A 9,573-nucleotide genomic window follows, 5' to 3' on the forward strand; every position below is an offset into this window, starting at 1 on the left:
CAGCAACAAAAAGAAGTGAATTATTGTTCTAGCAACAGTTTGGATGGTTTTCAAGGACATTATGCTGAGTGAAAAAACCAACCTCAAAAGATCACACACATTGGGCCAGGCGCGGTGGCTCACGCCTGTAATCCCAGCACTTTGGGAGGCCAAGGTGTGAGGATCACCTGAGATCAGGAGTTTGAGACCAGCCTGGCCAACATGGTGAAACCCCATCTCTACTAAAAATACAAAAATTAGCTGGGCATGGTGGCAGGCGCCTGTAATCCCAGCTACTCAGGACGCTGAGGCGGGAGAACCGCTTGAATCCAGGAGGAGGTTGCAGTGAGCCAAGATTGTGCCACTGCACTCCAGCCTGGGTGACAGAGTGAAACTCCATCTCAAAAAAAAAAAAAAAACAAAAATCACAGACTGTATGGTTCCATTTATATAACATTCTCAAAATGGCAAAACTAGAGAAATGAGAAACAGATGGTTGGTTGCCAGGGGTTAGGGATGGCGGTGGGAGTAAAGACTATAAAAGGTCTGGTTACAGTGGTTTGTGCCTGCAATCCCAGCACTTAGGGAGGCCAAGGTGGGTGGATCGCTTGAGGCCAGGAGTTTGAGACCAGCCTGGTGGTCTCAAACATGGTGAAACCCCCATCTCCAGAAAAAATTTAGAAAGTAGCCAGGCATGGTGGCATACGCCTGTAGTCTCAGCTACTCAGGAGGCCAAGGCGGGAGGATTACTTGAACCCAAGAGTCCGAGGCTGCAGTGAGTGATGATGGCCCTACTGTACTTCAGCCTGAGCAACACAGTGAGAACCTGTCTAAAAAAAAAAAAAAAGAGTAGGCCGGGCGCGGTGGCTCATGCCTGTAATCCCAGCACTTTGAGAGGTCAAGGCGGGTGGATCACGAGGTCAGGAGATTGAGACCATCCTGGCTAACACGGTGAAACCCTGTCTCTACTAAAAATACAAAAATTTAGCCGGGTGTGGTGGTGGCAGGTACCTGTAGTCCCAGCTACTCGGGAGGCTGAGGCAGGAGAACGGCGTGAACCCGGGAGGTGGAGCTTGCAGTGAGCCGAGATCGCGCCACTGCACTCCAGCCTGGGCGACAGAGCGAGACTCCGTCTCACAGAAAAAAAAAAAAAAAAAAAAAAGACTATAAAGGAGTAGTAGTTCTGTATCTTGATTGTGGTGGCTGTTACATGAATCTATGCACACGACAAAACGACATAGAACTATGCACACCCTAGGCCGGGTGCAGTGACTCACACCTGTAATCCCAGCACTTTGGGAGGCCGAAGTAGGTGGATCATGAGGTCAGGAGTTCGAGACCAGCCTGGCCAACACGGTGAAACCCCGTCTCTACTAAAAATACAAAAATTAGCTGGGCGTGGTGGCACGTGCTTGTAATTCCAGCTATTTGGGAGGCCGAGGCAGGAGAATTGCTTGAATCCGGGAGGCAGAGGTTGCAGTGAGCGGAGGTTGCAGTGAGCAGAGATTGTGCCATTGCACAATGGGTAACAGAGCAAGACTCTGTCTCAAAAACAAACAAACAAAAAACCACAAAAAACAAAAAAGAACTACGCACACACCTTGTACCAATGTCAAATTCTACATTTTTATATTGTATTGTGATTTTATAAGATGTAATCATTGGAGAAAACTGGGTGAGTGTATACAGGGCTCTGTGCTATGTTTGCAACTTCCTATGAATTTATAACTATTTCAAAATAAAAAGTTCAAGAAAAATCATAATTATGCCAGGAGATTTTGTTGTATCTCTTCTATGATATAATGGATCAAGTAAACAAACAAAAAACAAGTAAAGCAGATTTGAGAAATATAATCAACAAGCTAGGCTTAAGACACATAACTTAACTTTACCCAATGAATATACTCTCTTCTCTTAGACCCATGGCATAGTTTACAGAAATTTTGAAAAATTATGTAACTTGGACTCAAAGAAAAAATCTTGATACATTTAAAAATTAGAGTTTTGGCAGGCTATATTGACTATAATCCTGTAAAATCATAAATAGATAATAAAAAGATAAACTACCAAATCCAGATTTCAATTAAGAAATATTCTCTAAACATATACGGATTGAAGATGGCATTTGATAACAAAATTTTAGACTTCATAACAAATTTGGAGACATAGCTAAAGCTATATTTAAAGAATATTTTATCTTTGGCTAGAGTTGCAGAGGAAAAAGAGAATATTTTGGCCTAATTATTTTTAATGTTTAAAAATAAAAGCTAAAGGTAAATGAACTAGCTGTTCAATCCAAGAAATTAAAAAAAAAAAAAAAAAAAGGCCAGGTGCGGCAGCTCACGCCTGTAATCCCAGCACTTTGGGAGGCTGAGGTGGATGGATCACCTGAGGTCAGGAGTTCCAGACCAGCTTGGCCAACATGGTGAAACCCCATCTCTACTAAAAATACAAAAATTAGCCAGGTATGGTGGCACACACCTGTAATCTCAGTTACTCGGGCGGCTAAGGTGGAAGAATTGCCTGAAACTGGGAGGCAGAGGTTGAGGTGAGCCGAGATCGCACCACTGCATTCCAGCCTGGGCAGCAGAGCGAGACTCCATCTCAAAAAACAAACAAACAAACAAACAAGCAAACAGACAACAACAACAAAAATTAGCTGGATTGCTTGAGCCCAGGAGGTGCAGGCTGCAGTGAGCCGAGATCGCACCACTGCACTCCAGCCTGGATGACAGAGGGAGACCTTGTCTCAAAAAAAGGAAAAAAAAAGTCAGGGCACAGTAGCTCACGCCTGTAATCCCAGCACTTTGGGAGGCCAAGGCGGGCGGATCACGACGTCAGAAGTTCGAGACCAGTCTGGCCAACATAGTGAAACCCCGTCTCTACTAAAAATACAAAAAATTAGCTGAGTGTGGTGGCGTGTACCTGTAATCCCAGCTACTCGGGAGGCTGAAAAAAAAAAGAAATTAAAAGAAGACAACAAAATATTCATGAGAACCCTGATCAAGGTAAAAGAGAAAGGAAAAAATATATATATATATATATGTATATATACATCCACACACATCACAAGCATGCACACAGTTTTAGGAGTGAAAAAAGAAGCTATTGCCACAGGTATGGAAATGATCAAGGTAAATTAATGAAGCATTATGCACAGATGCACAAAAATATAACATCCCTAGCAAACATACACTACCAAAATTAATCCCCCCCACCAGAAATCTGTAGAGCAATAATCAGAGAAAATAAAAGTTAAAATTTGCCATTTTAGGCAATCATTAAAAAGTCAGGAAACAACAGGTGCTGGAGAGGATGTGGAGAAATAGGAACACTTTTACACTGTTGGTGGGACTGTAAACTAGTTCAACCCTTGTGGAAGTCAGTGTGGCGATTCCTCAGGGATCTAGAACTAGAAATTCCATTTGACCCAGCCATCCCATTACTGGGTATATACCCAAAGGACTATAAATCATGCTGCTATAAAGACACATGCACACGTATGTTTATTGCAGCATTATTCACAATAGCAAAGACTTGGAACCAACCCAAATGTCCAACAATGATAGACTGGATTAAGAAAATGTGGCCCATATACACCATGGAATACTATGCAGCCATAAAAAATGATGAGTTCATGTCCTTTGTAGGGACATGAATGAAATTGGAAATCATCATTCTCAGTAAACTATCACAAGAACAAAAAACCAAACACCGCATATTCTCACTCATAGGTGGGAATTGAACAATGAGAACACATGGACACAGGAAGGGGAACATCACACTCTGGGGACTGTTGTGGGGTGGGGGGAGGGGGGAGGGATAGCATTGGGAGATATACCTAATGCTAAATGACGAGTTAATGGGTGCAGCACACCAGCATGGCACATGTATACATATGTAACTTACCTGCACGTTGCGCACATGTACCATAGAGCCTAAAGTATAATAATAATAATAGTAATAATAATAAAAAAAGAAAAAAAAAATTTGCCATTTTAAAAAAGGTATCAATTCTAAATGTGTATATAGTTGAACTTAAGAGAATGTCTATGCTATTTTAACACATAAAAAATGGAAATCTCCTGATTTCCTTTTAATAACTGGCATAACCTTAATACCAACACTTGTTAAATATAGTAAAAACAAGAAAACTATAAGCAAATTTTTTATAGTGGCAAAAATTCTAAATAAAATATTACTAACTCAGGCCTCCTGGTGCTTACCACAGGCTATGTTCTTACACTGACTGTATAGAAAAAGAAGTGGGCCTGCCTTCTCTGTTCTTATACTAACTGTATAGAAAGAGAAGAGCTCCTACCCTGTATACACCTCTGCCCAGGCCCTAGTCCTGGTCTGAATTGTGAATGGGGGGGACATGGAGTTGAGGAAAAAGAAAAAAATACATTACTAACTCAAATCCGACAATGACTCATAAGAAAAATTGCCCTTGACCAACAGAATTATCCCAGGAAGGCAAGGATGGATCCACATTATATATCAATATCATTCATTACAACAACCAGTTTAGGAAAATAACACCATTAGGCTATTACATCAAAAAGGCATCTGACATAATTCAAGAGCCATTCCTAAGAAAAATACAAATCAAGACAGGAACATATGAAAACTATAAGGACACCATCAGGAAAGTGAAAAGACACAGAGGCTGGGCACGGTGGCTCACATCTGTAATACCAGTACTTTGGGAGGTTGAGGCAGGCGGATCACTTGAGGCCAGGAGTTCGAGACCAGCCTGGCTGAAATGGCGAAACCCTGTCTCTACTAAAAATACAAAAATTAGCTGGGTGTGGTGATGCGCACCCGTAATCCCAGCTACTTGGGAGACTGAGGCACGAGAACTGCTTGAACCCGGGAGGCAGAGATTGCAGTGAGCCGAGATGGCACCACTGTGCTCCAGCCTAGGCAACAGAGCGAGACTCTGTCTCAGAAAAAAAACAGAAAACAACAACAACAACAACAACAACAAAAAACACCCACAGAATGAGAGGAAATACATGCAAATCACATATGTGACAAGGGACTTCTATCAAGATTATCTAAAGAACTCTTACAACTTGATAATACAAAGACAATTCAATTTAAAAATAGGCCAAGGATTTGAATAGATATTTCTTCAAAGAAGATATACAGATGGGCAATAAGTACAGGAAAAGATGCTCAACATCAGTGGCCACTAGAGAAATGGAAATCAAAACCACAAGATACCACTTCACCCCTACTAGGAAGGCTAGAATTAAAAAGACAATAAGTATTAGCAAGGATGTGATAAACTGGAACCCTCATACATTGCTGCTGGGATATAAAGTGATGCAGCCGTTTTGGAAAATGGTTTGGCAATTCTTCAAAATGTTAAACATAGAAGGCTGGGCGCAGTGGCTCATGCCTGTAATCCTAGCACTTTGGGAGGCTGAGGCGGGTGGATCGCTTGAGGTCAGGAGTTCAAGACCAGCCTGGCCAACATGGTGAAACCTTGTCTCTAATAAAAGTACAAAAATTAGCTGGGCATGGTGGTGGGTGCCTGTAATCCTAGCTACTTGGGAGACTGAGGCAGAAGAATCGCTTGAACCCGAGAGGTGGAGCTTGCAGTAAGTGGAGTTAGCGCCACTGCACTCCAGCCTGGGTGACAGAGTGAGACTCCGTCTCAAAAAAAAAAAAAAAAAAAGTTAAACAAATGGGTATGCCATGTGATCCAGTGAAGGAGTTAAAAATATACCACTCTGGCTGGGTGTGGTGGCTCAAGCCTGTAATCCCAGCATTTTGGAAGGCCGAGGCGGGTGGATCACCTGAGGTCGGGAGTTCAAGACCAGCCTGACCAACATAGAGAAACCCCATCTCTACTAAAAATACAAAATTAGCCAGGCATAGTGGTGCATGCCTGTAATCCCAGCTACTCGGGAGGCTGAGGCAGGAGAATTGCTTGAATCCGGGAGGCAGAGGTTGTGGTGAGGCAAGATCGCACCATTGCACTTCAGCCTGGGCAATAAGAGCGAAACTCCACCTAAAAAAAAAAAAATACACACACACACACACACACAACACACACACCACTCTGGAATACTGGCTATTTTGATTTACAGGCACTTGAAAAGCAGCAGGTGCAGAAAGATCATACTGACCTTCCCTCTGTTTCCTAAAAGTGGGAGATGAAATTCCCATGTGAAAGATGCCCTCCCTCTACCAGAAGGAATGCCACATTCTTTTTTTGTTTTTGTTTTTGAAACAAAGTCTTGCTCTGTTGCCCAGGCTGGAGTGCAGTGGCACAATCTCGGCTCACTGCAGCCTCCACTTCCCGGGTTCAAGTGATTCTCCTGCCTCAGCCTCCTGAGTAGCTGGGACTACAGGCGCACGCCACCATGCCCAGCTAATTTTTGTATTATTAGTAGAGATGGGGTTTCACCATGTTGGCCAGGCTGGTCTCGATCTCCTGACCTCACGATCCGCACGCCTCGGCCTCCCAAAGTGTTGGGATTACAGGCGTGAGCCACAGCACCCGGCTTTTTTTTGGAGACTGAGTCTCGCTCTGTCACCCAGGCTGGAGTGCAGTGGCACGATCTCTGCTCACTGCAACCTCTGCCTCCCGGGCTCAAGCGATTCTCCTGCCTCAGCCTCCCAAGTAGCTGGGATTACTGGCGCCCGCCGCCACACCCAGCTAGTTTTTGTATTTTTAATAGAGATGGTGTTTCACCACGATGGCCAGGCTGGTCTCAAACTCCTGACCTCAGGTGATCCACCCACCTCGGCCTCCCAAAGTGCTGGGATTATAGGTGTGAGCCACCGCGCCCAGCTGGAATGCCACATTCTTACTATCAAGGCCAGGAAATTGAGAGCAAGAGAATTGTGTACAGATCTTATGAAAAATAACTTTTTTTCTTGGAGAAATAAGCCAAAAAAAATTTTAAAAACTCTTATGTTTTAAGCCTCCCCACATAACTGAGTTGCTTTTTCACAACTTAAGTATTCTTTGTCCAATCCAGTATATGAGTGATTGACTCTAACTACTACTTTGGGTCTTCATTTCTTTATGAAGGCTCCTGTGCCACATAAAACTTGTATTAAATAAATCTGTACACTTTTCTCTGTTGATCTGTCGTATGTCAATTTAACTTTCAGACCCAGACAAAAAGAAATCCTAAAAGAGAAGAGGTAAATTTCTACCTCACTCCTTATACCAGTCATTCCACTCCTGGGTATCCACCCAAGAGAAATGAAAACATATGTCCATACAAAAACTTGTACGCAAATGCTCATAGCAGCATTATTCATAATAGCTAAAACGTGGAAACAACCCAAATGTCCATTGACTGATGAATGGATAAACAAAATGTGGTGTATCCATACAATGAAATATCCTTCAGGAATAAAAAGACATGAAGTACTTCTAAAATAAACTGATAGAAACAGATAGTAGAATGGTGGTTGCCAGGGGCTGAGAGGAGGGGGTAATAAGAAGTTGCTATTCAACGGGTATAAAATTTCAGGTATACAGGAGGGAAGTTCTAGAGATTGGCTGTACATTGCACCTATAGTTAACAGTACTGTATTGTGCACTTAAAAATTTAAGAGAACACGCCACATGCGGTGGCTCACACCTGTAATCCCAGCACTTTGGGAGGCCGAGGCAGGTAGATTACCTGAGGTCAGGAGTTCGAGACCAGCCTGACCAATATGTTGAAATCCTGTCTCTACTAAAAATACAAAAAATTAGCCAGGTGTGGTGGCACGCACCTATAGTCCCAGCTATGCGGGAGGCTGAGGCAGGAGAATTGCTTGAACCTGGGAGGTGGAGGTTGCAGTGAGCCGAGATCATGCCACTGCACTCCAGCCTGGGTGACAGAGCGGGACTCTGTCTCAAAAAAACAAAACAAAACAAAACAAACAAACAAACAAAATTTAAGAGGGTAGCTTTCATGTTAAGTGTTCATACCACAACAAACAAAATAATAAAAGGAATAAGGTCCTAATACATATTATAAGATGGATGAGCTTTGGAAACATTAGGCTAAGTTAAAGAAAACAATCATGGCCGGACACAGTGGATCATGCCTGTAGTCCCAGTACTTTGGGAGGCCGAGGTGGGTGGATCACCTGAGGTCAGGAGTTCAAGACCAGCCTGGCCAATGTCTCTACTAAAAATACAAAAGCTAGCCAGGCGTGGTGGCAGGCGCCTGTAATCCCAGCTACTTGGGAGGCTGAGGCAGGGAGAATTGCTTGAACCTGCGAGGCGGCAGCTGCAGTGAACTGAGATCCGGCCACTGCACTCCAGCCTGGGTGACAGACTGAGACTCTGTCTAAAATAAATAAATAAGACAATCATAAAAGACCACATGTTTTATGATTCCATTTATATAAAATGTCTAGAATAGACCAATCTATAGAGACAGGAAGTAAATTAGTGGTTGCCTGTGGCTAGGGTGAGGGTTGGGAATGAGGAATGATTGCTAATGGGTACGATGTTTCCTTTTGGGATGATAAAATACTCTAAAATTAGATTGTGATGATGGTTGCACAATTCAGTGAATATGCTAAGAACTGCTGAACTGTAAGCTTTAAATGGGTGAATTTTATGGTAGATGAATGATACAATAAAGCTGCTAGAAAAAAAAAATCATAGCTAGTAAGTGCCAAGCAGGGTTGCAAAGTCAATATCTGGCAAGGGGTAGGTATTCAATAAATGTTTATTGACTAGATTAATGAATAAACACCTTTCACATTCAAATAAAAAATGTCCAAGTTATTGTCATTAACATTAGCAACAAGATAGCAAATACCCTCTATTAAATGTCACTCAACATTGTTCTGAAAGCTCTAACTAGTGCAACAGAAGATGAGGTGATCAGAATAAATATTTGAAAGGAAGAGACAGTATCATTTTTAATTGGATGGAATATGACAGCTAGGAAAAGTAAGAGACTGTAAAAAGCAACTAGATTCATATGAGAATTTGGTAATTGGATTGAATACGAAATAAAATTATAAAAATAGATTTTCCCTATGGAAATAGAAAAAAATATGCTATTCACAATGATGATAAAAACAAAGGTAAAATATCCAAGAATGAACTGTTAAAAAAAAAAAAGGTGTTGGACCCATAAGAAAACTATCAAAAATTATAGTTTTAGTGGTTATTTTTGAAACTAGATAAAATAATTTTAACATTTACATGGAAGAATAACACTGGGTGCGGTGGCTCATGCCTGTAATCCCAGCACTTTGGGAGGCCGAGGCAGGCAGATCACGAGGTCAGGAGTTTGAGACCAGTCTGGCCAATATGGTAAAACCTCGTCTCTACTAAAAATACAAAAATTGGCTGGGCAGGGTGGCACGCGCCTATAGTCCCAGCTACTTGGGAGGCTGAGGCAGGAGAATTGCCTGAACCCGGGAGGTGGAGGTCGCAGTGAGCCAAGATTGCGCCACTGCACTCCAGCCTAGATGACAGCAGAGCAAGACTCCGTCTCAAAAAAAAAAAAAAAAAAGAAGAATAGACGCACAAGAAAATTAATTAAAGCAACCAAAAAGAAAGCAAGGGGGACTAGTTCTACATGATATTAAAACTATTTCTAAAGTCAATAT

The 9,573-nt window shown here is 42.2% G+C and overlaps 1 protein-coding gene and 1 pseudogene across 7 annotated transcripts in view; one reads left to right on the forward strand and one right to left on the reverse strand.

Annotated features, from left to right (window-relative positions):
* ZNF41 (zinc finger protein 41) overlaps positions 1–9,573 on the reverse strand; it is a 42,693-nt gene that overhangs the window by 30,256 nt on the left and 2,864 nt on the right. Inside the window, 1 exon segment of one of the 7 annotated variants that reach the window (NM_001133553.1) lies at positions 3,889–3,917. The exons of the other annotated variants lie outside the window; for them this stretch is intronic. The gene's annotated coding sequence lies outside the window, so the exon portion shown is untranslated. 7 annotated transcript variants of the gene reach the window in all.
* Positions 4,189–4,361, forward strand: LOC112131168 (small nucleolar RNA SNORA51; annotated as a pseudogene).

This window comes from Pongo abelii, chromosome X (genome assembly GCF_028885655.2).
Source record: "Pongo abelii isolate AG06213 chromosome X, NHGRI_mPonAbe1-v2.0_pri, whole genome shotgun sequence".
Taxonomy (NCBI): Eukaryota; Metazoa; Chordata; class Mammalia; order Primates; family Hominidae; genus Pongo; species Pongo abelii.